The sequence below is a fragment of the Triturus cristatus genome, chromosome 7, assembly GCF_964204655.1.
Source record: "Triturus cristatus chromosome 7, aTriCri1.1, whole genome shotgun sequence".
Taxonomy (NCBI): Eukaryota; Metazoa; Chordata; class Amphibia; order Caudata; family Salamandridae; genus Triturus; species Triturus cristatus.
Genome location: NC_140590.1, coordinates 477,270,871 through 477,284,528, shown reverse-complemented (window position 1 = coordinate 477,284,528; position 13,658 = coordinate 477,270,871).

Sequence of the window (13,658 nt, the reverse complement as noted above, 5' to 3'; positions counted from 1 at the left end):
GTGTCATGGTTTATGTACAACTTTATTTGGGCGAGAGCTGAAGGAACCTTGTCAATATAATTTTTTTTAAATGTTAGCTGAAAGCAAATATATATTTTGGTCTCACTCTCAAACAAACAGAACACATTGCCCATACTATTCAAAGTAGTTTCCCGGCATTTAAGGAAACTACTTTGAGTGTAGACATTCACTCGGAGTAAAGTTAGCAAACGACTGAAGTGGGCTGACCCAAAGGACTGGCTGAAAGCCCCTATAAATAAACCTATCAAACAGATCATTTTAGTAAAATCAAAAGGTATTGGCTAACCTTAGGTATAAAGCTACTGTAAGTATATTATATATTTCATTTTGATAAAATCGAAAGATGGTGGCTAAAAGCTAATAAAAACAAGCATTGGCATAGCCAAGAGGTCTCGCCTTTGGGACCTTATAAGGGTTTAGCCAGAGATATTGACTTTGCCTATGTTTTTGAGATGTGCTGTACATTAGTTTGTAGAATGCTGAAAAGTTATAATAAAGAAGTGTTTAAATAATTTTTGTTACCTTATATATGACCAAGAAAGCATTGCGTACAAGTGAAAGACTATATTAAAAAAGTATTACCTATTAATGATGTCTTGATCTAATTTTGTTCTTTAAATGCTGGCAAATTGTTTCTGCGTGTGCCAATGCTTGCTTATGTTTTTTTTTGTTATGGAGGGGATAAATAACAGGAGGATGAAGCTTGGGAAATAGTACCTGTGTAACAGTTAGTGAGATAGTTAGCGAGTTAGTTAGTTTGTAAATGATAGAGTTGGTTAGTTAGTTAGTTAGTGAGACAGTGAGCGAGTTAGTAAGTTAGTGAGTGAGTGACTTAGTGAGAGAGAAATTTATTCAGTGAGTGAGAGAGTTAGAGACTTAGTTAGTGAGAGAGAGAGAGTTATATAGTGAGAGAGAGAGATCGTTAGAGAGTTAGTTATTGAGAGAGAGAGTCCATGAGAGAGAGAGAGAGAGAGAGAGAGTTAGGGGCAGATTTACAAGGACTGGTGCATCCCTGCATATCAGCAGGGATGCGCCAGGTAAGATGCGTCACGCAAGTTTACCCTTGAGCCACCACAGATGAGCCGCATTTACAATGCGGCGCATCATGGCGCAAGGATAAACAGATGCGTGACGCATCTGATGGCGTAAGGGCGGCGCATTGCTGGAGTCGTGTCACAAGCGCGACGCAACTCCAGCAATGCTCAGGGGCTGCCCATACCTAACATGCTGCGTCACGCCTTACGCCTGCTTCAAGCGGGCGCAGGGTTTTGACACAGCGGCGTCAGAAAAGTGACTCAGTGAAATCTTGTAGATTTCACTGCGTCACTTTTCCGAGGCTTTTTCCGACGGAACGCCCACCCTGCATACATTAAACCTGACACAGGTTTAATGTGGCGCAGGGCTTTACAACGTGACACATCTCCCTAGATGCGTCACGTTGTAAATAAGGCGCAACATGGCGCATGGTTTACGCCGCCGCTGCGTCACAGAAGTGATGCAACGGTGGCGTAAATGTGTTACAAGGGGCTTGTAAATCTACCCCAAAGCTTGGAAAGAGAGAGCCTGTGCGAGAGAGATAGTTAGAATGAGTGTTTTTAAAGTGAGTTAGATAGTGAGAGGGTTAGTGAGAGGGAGTGAGATAGTTAGTTAGTGAGAGAGTAAGTTAGTTAGTGAGAGAGTGAGTTAGTGAGAGAGAGAGTGAGTGAGTTAGTGAGTTAGTTAGTTAGAGGAAGTAACATACACCAGACCTCTTGTGACGAACATAACTGTGCAGTACACTACACATAAACATTGCAGTATGCACAGATGTCATGGGCACATAGAGAAGATCACAGTAAAAAACGTAAACTTCTAACTGTTATACTGCGTGGACTAGGGGACATTGCAACATGCCAGTAGCTAAGGGCAGTCAAACATGCACGGCAGCTCCGCGGCAGTGAACTCGATGGATGACATACTCACAATGCATCAAAAGTCATGCTCGGTACATGAAGAATGTCCACATTATGGAAAGGTGGCATTTCAGATGCCTGTTACATCTGCATTGACTGTATGTCTTTCATGGTTCGTGCTGTCACTTGACTGCCGGCCACGTGACTGCCTGCCAATGGTGGAACAATGTAGACCGGGTGATGGTAAGGGGAAGACGATAATGCAGCCTTAACGGGGGGGGGGGTCTGTTGGCGGACGAGGGTCTGCCTCCACCAACCCTTCTGGGCACCAAGTCTGTCCCAGAGCAAAGCCGCCCGGAGCTGCTCAGTGAGTCCTGGGAATGTGTCAAACCTTCCACGGTCTCTCGCGATGCAGACACTTCACACACAAGCTGGAAACCCACTCTATGAAAGCTCATTTTACTGCTCACCCGGAGTGACAGCTCCTCTTCACCGGGTGAACGAGGAAAGAGTGTAGAAACCAAGGTCACGCGGAGGTTTGAAGGCCTACTCAGGGCAACATCTTTAGAAAAAGCACCATTTGAAAGTGTCTCAAACTACGCAGTCACTGGGAGTCTCAGCCGACGTGCAAAGGAACGTATGAACAATTTTTGAAAATTAGCATCTCACACTTAAGATGTAAATCTACAGACACGTTCGAGATCAGTCTAAAGTTATTTCAATCAGATCATTTTAAAGGAGCTCTTTTCTAAAATAAACCATGTACAAATTCACTACCTCAGCACATCTGCAGCCCACTTGGGGAAACGCACACCTGCATGTGAGGTGCTCCCATGGCAGACCCGCAGCTGTGCATAGCAGGGGTCTGGGGCCTGGCTTTACAAGGGGTCCCGGTGGTGGTGACAGCACACGAACCGTGAAGCTGAAGATGTGCTTTTCCCCTCCTAGCAGCCAGTGTTTGTCTGCAGTGAACGTGCAGGGAGCAAACGCGGTCACTAGGGGGCAGTGTGAGCACAAAAACAGGCTTTTCCAAGGCATGCACTGGGGCGTGACGGCCTGAGGCAAGCTACCTTCGTGGTGTCAAAACAAACGTGAATAAGTAAAGCAAGCGCACAAGAGCGTCCTCGCGGCCATGAAAGTTAGAGTACGTGTTTTCAAGCACTCGTGCTTGTGGCGGCATCCACCTTGCGGGAGCGAGCAGCGGCCATATGTTTGTAATTAACGTGGCTGCGCCGCTGCTCGCTCCCGCAAGACGGATGCCGCCACAAGCACGAGTGCAGTGCTTGACAAGTGAAGCACGGTGGCTAAAGGCCCTCCAAGAGCAGCGCATGCGCGCTAGCTAGTCGAGACCTAAAAAAGGCAGCTGAAGACATGTCAGGCTTTCAAACGGGCTCAAATTGTGCCCAGCATTTTCTAAATGCTTCTGAGCTGAAATGTAGAAATTTAAATTCACCTAACCTAATGCATGTGAAATTAAGAAAAACTGTTTATTTCTCCTCAAAACAGCTACCTCCTCGACACCCTAAAATATCTGCCATACAGAGCATCAAACACACACATCATTGCAGAGAGGACTCGACTCCCAGTAGGCCTAACAACGTGCCGAACCCGGTTGCCTAGGCGTGGACATAACGCACACAGAAGTACTGCTAGTTATGTGCGCAGCCCCTAGGGGGTGCACACCCCTTTATTTCTACCCCGCGGCGCACCCGGCCGTGGGATAGCGGGCTACAGCAGCTCGACCCAAAGGTATTGGAGCGCTTTACATGAGCACCAGTATTACACAAGAACAGGTTTATTTTTTTGTATGTACAGGGAGAGTAAGTGATTTGCTCAAAATCACAGGATTTTGAGCCCAGGACGAAGGGCGTGGCTTGGTCAATAAGATGGGGGCATGGGGGTGAGCTTCAGATTTTCCGACAATCAGGCTGGCATAAAATATTTAAATACATTATAGGACAAGCAGGGTGCATGAGAGGGGCTTAAGGGTCAGTGGAAAGGGAGAGAAATGCGAATTGGTAGGGGTACTAAGAGAGAAAATGCAATATTTTGTAAAATAACTAATATTTTGAGCAGTGGCGTCACTATGGGGGTGCAGGGGGTGCGGACCGCACCGGGTGACACCCTGACATGGGGTGACACGAACAGGGCCAGTGTGCGCAGAGCAACCTAACCTTTTAGGAGGAGGAGGTGCCTGTGCGCAGTGCGCACTGTCTCCCCTCCTTTCTTTTATTTGCTTCCCTGTGAAATGGATCCAAAAAAGAAAATCACTTTTGCTGGAAATCAATGTCGTATTTTTCTGACATTTAATTCCAAAATGCTGCATCGGGAATAAAAGTTTAAAAATATGAAAAATAAATAACTAAATAAAGTAAGACAGATTGGTAGCAAACTGTCCAGATTGATTTTATTCACACCCAAACACATTAGCGACACTTTTACAGAGTTTGCCAGTGAAGCGCTATTTTTGTTGTCTTGGCTTTGTTTTCCCTGGGCTTGGAACTAGTGCTCCAATCCTGGAGGTACTGCAATGTGAGGATTGAAAAACAACATTTGTACTGCTGCTCTGTATCTAGGGATGTTGTCTTTTTTTACCATGCTGCTTCAGTTTTGTAAGGATATAAGCAATGGCCATTGAAATGGGTCCATTCCGGGCCCTGTTGTCATGTCCTTAACTTTTCCGGCAAAAGCACTAACTGATTTCTGAACAGTGAGTGTAAAAGCGTAAAGATAACCGTGTTGTTCCTGCTTACATTTCACATGGTTTGCAAAATTTTGCATTCCCTATTATTGTTTGCTTTTTCCAAGATGCTGTCACTTTTTTTTGGAGGCCACATATTGCTCTTGCCCAGTGCGTAATTTAAAGTGAGCCGCATCCAGGTGTTTATAGCTGGCAACAATTGGGTTGTAGTTGAAGGCAGTCTGAGTTTTTCTCAGTGGGGAGTATGGTGTTCAGTGGGGGAGAGGATGTGGCACTATGGCCAGAGCTGCTGAATTTGGAACTGGGGAACCAGGTTCAGCCTTAATAATCAGTCCGCCAGACCACTCTCCTGAGAGAGCACTATCTCATGCTAGACCTTAGAAGGCTTCGCAAGACATTAGAAGCCCAGGTGTCGTAGCACCAGCAGGTGGACCCTAGCATGACAAGTGTAGGTTAACCTTCAAGGCTTGCCCACCACTATTCATACTGAAGTTCACCTCCAGTCTTGCGGGCAGGCCTATGAAGCAGTACACCCTAGAACAGTGACCCTGTCACTGAGATCACAGGACCCTTGAGAAGGGCCAGCTCTAGGGCGGTGCAACCGGTGTAACCGCACCAGGTGCTGACTTTAGGTGGAGGCATCATTTTTGCAAGTATATTATGGTTTTAAAAGCGCTTGCTGCCTCCTTCCTGGCCTCCAGTAATTTTCGGTAACAATACAAATGTAATGATGACTCTGGTGATTAATGTTCTTCCTAGAGAGAGATCGGAATTTTGTCTAATGGAAGATTTGACTCATGGAAAGGTAGCTGAGAGGGTTAATGTACCTGCTGCAAAGAACATGTACCATGCAGATCACAAAGTGCACATAATGTAAATAGGCCAGTGGGCTACTGCTTTTGTCAGAGAGATCCTTTTGTTACTTGCAGTTTATAAGTTAAAATCCTAACATAGAACAGTGAGCTATTAACCGTCATCTACTCCGCAGCAACACAAGTCACATTTTTTTATTAACTTTTGATATGTTTGAGCTACAAACAATTTATTAGTTTCAATGGTCAGATCATGCTGCAGATCTTGCATTATGAGGCAATTATGGCAGAGCCATTATTATTTAGAAAACATTTGCAAACTAGGGGGCATATTAACAAGGCGGCGATATGAAATTATCGCCGCTTTTGCGTCCGTTTTCGGACGAAAAGCGGCGATAATTTCATCGCCTTATCAGCAAAGACACGCTATCGCGTGTCTTGCTGACTTAGCGCCTGTTTGCAGCATGCCTCCGATCGCACCGCTAATGAGATGCAAAGGAGGCGTGCCTGACAAGACTCCCTTGGGAAAATATCGCGAAGGCAGCTTCGCGATATTAACATGGGAGGGTAGCGATTTTTAAAATCGCGTTAAGTATGCCTTAACGCAGGAATTTAACGTCTGTTAAATTCCTGACTAAGGCATACTTAACATGGGGGGTGGATTTTGTGGCTAAGACCACAGGCCCTATCATCTAGGATATCGCCGTTTTCCACCCTGGAAAACGGCGATATCCCAACTATCTCTGGAATTTTTATCACATTGGCGATGCGCGTTGTTAATAACGCGCAAACCGGGCGATAAATTGCAGAGATAGCCGGCGATAAATATGCAAGCGCTAAGCGCGCTTTGCGATATTTATCGCCGGCCCTTGTTAATATGCCCCAAAGATTTTTAGCCATTCATGTTTGAACTGCTGTTTTGGAAAAGGGAGAAGTGCTGATGACAGAAACTCCATGGCTCGGAGACAAATGGCTTGTGCTTCCACATTTTATCGTAATTATTGTATGGACCTACATTTACAAACGTTACTAAGGATTCTGTATGGTCCCGTTATTTGCCAACTGTGTCCACTGGCAGACTCGGGGCGGAGGAGGTCCATGCGGTAAGTCGTGAGGGGGTGACACCATGAGTGACCCCCCACCGGGTACCACCAACCCTAGTGACGCCACTGATTTTGAGGACTTTCAAAAAACAAAGAGGGAAGAAAAAGTGTGTGTGCATTTATGCCTGTGTGTCTGTAAATAGCCTTGAGGAAATCCTACTGATATCTCACAATACCCGACTGAAAGCACCTGTACCCAACAATTTTTCAGAAAATATATTTATTGGAAGGGTGGGGTGGGGTGTAATGCCCCAAACACCCCCCCCCCCCTGAAGCTACGCCGCTGCCCACGCCGAGACTCAAACACGGTTCCCCAGTGCTAAAGTTGGCAGGGCAGCTCTGGCACTTTGGCAACACCGCTCCCAAAAAGGAATAAGATGGAGCCATCCTGTAGAATTTGATTACGGACCCGTCACTTGAGACTCTCATTATCTCACAGACAATTATAGGCATTAGGCTCAATAGGATCCCCCTGAAGACTGGGGGTCCCTTTCCGCTGCAAGAGCGTTACAGACCCTTATTACGCCTCTGACCACACAGATTGTTTTTGTTAACATTTCTGTGACTCGTGCAAGACTCGATTCATCGGCAGCAATCACTGGACAACATTTGAGTCACAGCAAGGCTGAGTGCCACTAGGGGGCATCTGAACACAAGCAATAAACCTCTTCCTTGCTGCTGCTCGGATTTGGAGTTTGTTTTGGGGCACTGCACTGATTAACTTTGACGTTTTTCTTGCAATGTAAGCTATGGATAACTACTCTTGCAACCTGTAGGGATTTATGCAAGCCTGGTGGACTGTGCTATTCGCCATTGAGATGCTTGTTTAGCACTATATTCAGAGGGGCAGATTTATGACGACTGGCGCATCCCTGCATATCAGCAGGGATGCGCCAGTTATGATGCGGCACTGCTGCGCCACCATGGATGCGCCGCATTTATAATGCGGCGCACCATGGGGCAAAAACGGCACAGATGCGTCACGCATCTGTGCCGAAAAGTGGCGCATTGCTGGAGTTGCGTCGCAAGCGCGACGCAGCTCCAGCAATGATCTGGGGGGCCCTATCTGTACAATGCTGCGTCAATCCTTACGCCTGCTTCAAGCAGGCGCAGGGTTTTGACGCAGCATGGGCCTAAAAGTGACTGAGTGAAATCTTGTAGATTTCACTCAGCCACTTTTAGGAGGCGTTCCTGCGCCGGTACGCCCCCACCTGCCCTGGAACGCCTACATGTGGCGCAGGGCTTTACAACGTGACGCATCTGGGAGATGCGTCACGTTTGTAAATGCCCCGCACCATGGCGCAGGATTTGCGCCGCTGCTGCGTCACAAAAGTGACGCAACGGCGGCGCAAAAGTGCCGCAAGTGCAACATAAATCTGCCCCAATATATTTTATGGCGTGATAGTTTGCCACATTTTTTGTGGAGGACTGCGCGCTCTTTTGCGTCTCCAGGAATCCACGCTTACTTTTGCTACAGTAAAGCGGTGGTGATTAGTGCAAAAATGAAATGGTGGCCATAGTGCATCTCACAAAATACTACATGGTCCTAGATGAGCTCTTTCGGATAATTTCATTTTATAGCTATCAGAACTGTTTTGAGGTGATAAAAGTTCATGTTCTATTTGGTGTATGTAAACAAATCACGAATATTGATTCATTCATACGCTAAACAGAACTGACTGAACTAGTATCTCAGCTCCAGTGCTCCCAAAAGAGCTGTTGCTGCAGTGAAGGGGACTGAAGAAGATTCTCCCCCTAACTGTCCTCCCTGGGGAAAAATGTTCCACGTTGTAGGTTGGTGGTTGGTGGCAGTGAATTATCGTCTTTGTGAGGACATCTGTACCCCTTCACATAACTAGAGCAGTACCTACCGCCACTCAGGGTGTGTGGGGCAGTGATTAATTATTTGCATGTTCATCTGTATTCTTCAGATTAACTGCGGGAGGCTGCTGGTTGGTGGCAGTGATTCTTGTTTTTCTGGTTACAGCTTGGGTGAATCCTAGGAGAATTTGAATGCGTTCGGTAAAAACAAATCTGTGCTTTGCAATTATGCTGCAGAACATGTAATAACGGGTCCACTATGGAGGGCCCCTCTTCACCTGTGTTTCTGGTGTGACTCATATTGCATTAATGACCTATGGGTTGAGTGAGAAGGTCTTTATGGAACTCTGCCCTGTGCCCACCCCCCTTCCTTCTTGCTCCACAGTCTGGAATAGGCACCGGTGCAATTTCTGTTACACATGCATAATTTAGAATCATTTTGTGTTACTCTTGTTACTTGAAATTCCTCAAATTATTCTTTTACGCCACAGCATGTATTTACTTACCATTTGTGGCAATAATTTAGTGCAAGTGCAGGGCTACAACACAAACGACCAGAACGCGAGCAGCTGCTGTTAGCTGCGCTTGTGTTTTTTGCCTTTTTTAAAACATGAGATGTATCCTATCTTTAATTTTGAGTGTGACAACAGTTCACGTTAAAATTTAGCACCAAATGACAGATTTGAAAGTGGTGTAATTTTCTCATATTAAGTACACAAGGTGAACAGCGAAAAAATAATTAAAAAATATCATGGTGCAACAATATCGAGTTAAAAAGTATTGTCAAGTCAAAAATGTTGTGGGACTGAATATAGAAGGTAAGAATATGTTTTTTTTAGGTATATAATTGTTTTTAAATATTTTATATACTATTGTTAACTTTAATATACTTGTATTAAATATCAATTTCAATTCAATTCTTTATTTCGGTTATAATAACCATAAAAGAGTACCGTACAATAAAAAACAATCATTATGACAAAGTGCAGCATTTCTGGTGGGTACAAATAATCCATACATAAATACAATATACAATATAAAAAATTTTTAAAATATTAATTTATACACACTGTTGGTTTACCAACCTTTTAAAATAGGAATTAAAAAGTTTTTTAAAAAAATTTTTTAAGAACCAGGCTTAGTGAAGATACCATTACATTTTTTGACCATTCCTTTTCCTAATTATCGCAACACTAAATAAAAAACGACTCAGACTAAATACTATCCTCTGTGATGAGTCGCCCTTAAATATTCTTTCCCCGTCCTGGACACGACGAAGACCCAAGTTTAGACAAATAGGTTTGATCCATTTTATCCTTGGCCGCATATATGCAGGGCATATAAAAAGAACATGGGTCTCATCCTCCTTTGCCTCCATATTGCACAATTTGCACAGGTCAGATTTATTATTATTATTATTGGGCGCCCATTTTGTTGTTCTAGAACTGAGTTGCAAAATACCATAGCGATACTTTAAATACAATGATTTAGCCAAAGGGGGTTTAATTTCATCCATATAATTTTCGAATTTGCTTTCACATTTAAAATTTAAAAATTTAAGGGTCAGTGGTCCAAGTTTGGGATTATGTAATACAGAGTTATTAATATAGTCCCAATATGTGTCCTTCAACAATTTTTTAGAGGAATTGATTAGTGAATCCGGATCTGTCCAAAAGTTGCGTAAGCCCAGCTTTGTGAACCAGTTTTCAATATACGCTAACCAAACCAACTGAGTAGCATTCTTTATTTGGATTATTTCCTTCAGTGCGTCTCTGTAGTCTGCAAGCTCATCAGTTGACCACAGGCGCACCCAGTACAGTAATGGGCGTAAATGAGCTTGATCGTCCAAGTGACGTATATTCAAATCCCAGAATAACGGGACAAGAGGGGTACAGCCCGGGATCGCTAAGAGTTGCCTGAAAAAACTGTTTTCTTGGACTGAAAAAGAATCTCGTGGTACATGGCCCCATAGTTCTGCCCCATATAGGGTAGCTGATTGAACTTTATATTTAAAAAGTTCAATAGCAGGTGATATTGCTTTAATAGGGCTACTTTTAAACTTCCTGATTATAGGGGCTTTATTTTGTATTAATGTTAACCTCGATTTTTCTATTTGCGGTTTCCAGTTCATTTTAGTGTCAAGGGTGATACCCAAATATTTAAAATTGTTCACTTGTTCAATCTTTTCCTTATTTACATTAAAGACTTTGTTAAACCCTCTGTGGGGATTAATCGCCATAACTTTCGTTTTAGAAGCATTAATTTCAAGGTTTTTATCCAAGCAGTAGTCCCGAAATTTATTCAAAAGATTTTGTAGACCATTAGGTGTCTGGGAGATTAAAATCGTGTCATCCGCAAATAATAATGCCGGAACGGCTTGACCACACAACTTGGGAGAGTCATGCTCGCAGCCCAAGAGGGTTTCAGGGATGTCATTTACGTAGAGAGAGAAAAGAGTTGGTGCCAAAACACAACCTTGTCGGACACCTCTCTTTATATTTATTCTCTCCGATAGCTCTCCATTTGGCCCCCACCTTCCTCTTGCATAGTTACCCTCGTGTAGCCTAATCAATTGATGGCAGATGTCCCCAGGGGCACCCATATCCCTCAACCTTTTCCATAACTGCCCCCTGGGAACCAAATCGAAGGCCGCTTTAAGGTCCACGAAGGCTATGTATAGATGGGATTTCCTTATATTAATATATTTCCATGTTAAACATAAGAATCTAAAAACCTGGTCTACAGTACTAATTTTGGCTCTGAAACTTGCCTGGTATTTGGTAAAAATAGAGTGATCCTCAATCCACATATTCAATTTATTGAGAAGTTGACGCGCATACATTTTTTGCAAGACATCTATCAAACTGATAGGTCTATAATTTGATGGGTTGGATCTGTCCCCCTTCTTGAAAATGGTCACAATTTCTGCACCCTGCCAGTATTAAATATCACTTTTTAATTAATTTAATGTGTATTGGTTAGTACTTTTTTTAGGCATTAGTATTATCATAATAATTGTGTTAATATTTTTTAGTAAAGTTTGTAACTTTTATGTTTAATTAACATTTTTTTAAATGTAATAGTAATTCGTAAATTAGTAGCAGGTTGCTGGATTTATAGGGGAATTGGTGGGAAGTTATTTCATGTATACATTACAGTTTTCCTTAAATACATTGGGGCTCATTTATGAGCCCCTGCGTCACTTTTGCGCCACGGGTGCGTCACTTTTTGTGACGCACCAGTGGCGTAAAACATGCGCCATGATGCGCCATATTTACAAAGTGACGCATCTACCTAGATGCGTCACTTTGTAAACCCCTGCACTACATTATACCTGCGTCAGGTATAATGTATGCAGGGTGGGCGTTCCCACGTAAGTAAGCATCGTAGAAGTGACGCAGTGAAATCTACGAGATTTCACTGCGCCACTTCTAGGGTGCAAATGCGTCAATATCTTGTGCCTGCCTCACAGCAGCCGTAAGACTGGCGCAGGCCCTTTCACATGGGGCTTGCCCCATGTGAAAGAACACATTGCTGGAGTTGCGTCACTTTAGTGACACACTCCAGCAATGCGTCACTTTTGCGCCTACAGATACGTCAGAAATCTGTGACTCCTTGCGACATGATGCGTCATACTGTAAATATGACGCATCATTGGAGTCGCAGGGAGGGCGCAGTGAAAAGTGACGCATCACTGTTTTCACGCAGTGATGCGTCACTTTTCATAAATGAGGCCCATTGTTATTCATTTTTGTTTGAATTACAATTAAAATATTTAATTGCAAATAATTATGAAATCATGCAATTGTTTTACTGTTATTTGTTTTATTTTAGAATAATTTGTCATTTTTATGTTTTTTTTAATTACAATTTTTTTGTTTAAAAGCTGGTTTGTTGGTTTGTTGGGGATTACGAATGGTAGTTATTTAAAATATTAATTATGGTGTTTATATTCGTAACTATTTTTAACAAATGTTATGTTAATTAATTCATGAATTGGCAATTAATTATGTGAATTATTCAATTTGCAATTTTTTTTAAATTATATATTTGTATTTTTAAAGTGAAATTTCCATTTTTTTTACAGTTTAATGACAAATTTGTACTTTAGTAGTGGGTTGTTGAGTATGTATGGGATTAAGGTGGGAGCTCATAAAAAAATATTGCTTAGTTGTAATTAGTTTTTTATGTTAATGAAAAATTAGTTGATAATTTATTATGTAAATTATTTGACCAATAATTTGTTATGCCAATTATTTATTATATTTCAGTTAATTGTAAATTTGTTGATAAGTGTATTTATTATTACAATTTTTAAAATTCATTTTATATTTATTGTTTGTTTTAGTTTGATTTTTTATGGGAAATACATTTATTTTAAATGTATTTATTTTGGTGCATAAATATTCAACAATGTTTGTGTTATTTATTTATGCATTGCATTTAATTTTATTTATTTATAATGCATGGATATTTTATTTGAAATATGTTATCATATTTTTATGTTGTGCGGTTTAAATGTTTTTAAATGATTAGGAATTGGAATGGTATACCTAATCCTTCCAAAGTCCAAAACCTTGCATGGCTTTACTAATGTTGAAGTGAAAATAGTATGGGCCTCATTACAAGTTTGGGGGTGCGGGAGCAGGATCGCCCCGCTCCAGCCCTGACAAACCCGTGTTTGACCCGCCCGCCAGATTAGGAGTTTTCTTCTGTCTGGCGAGCGGTTCTGTGGCGTTCCCACGGCAGCACCTATGAAATAGGCACAGCAATGGGAATGTCTAAATCAGTACCTGTAGAGCATAGACTGATGCAGTCCATGCCGTACACGTACTGGGGTGCATGCCCACAGGGGGGCACATGTTGTGCCCCCCCTGCATGCACCTCATGGTGCAGAGGCATAAGGGGGCCCTGCAGGGCTCCCTTTGTTTCCTCATCATCATACTTTTCATGGAAGTTGCATTGCCATGAAAAGTGTGGCAGTGAGGAACGTCGTAATATGCTTGGTGGGGCCACAGCAGCCCCGCCAAGCACATTGCGGCCTCAAGACTGCCGCATCACCGTCAGGGATCTCTGATCTCTGGCAGTTGCGTTGGTCCCAGGGCGGCCCAACCTCCCTGGTCATAATAGGGCTGTCGGAAGACAGCCACAAGACTGCTCCGCCTGTGAGTCTAGCGGTCTGTGGACCGCCAGCCTCATAATGAGGCCCTAAATCTGTCTCCTCCAGTGTCCAGCACTTTCCCTGCTGCTGCTCAGATTGGGATGGGAATAGTAAATATTAGTAAATATAACCCCTAAAAAGTCCAAC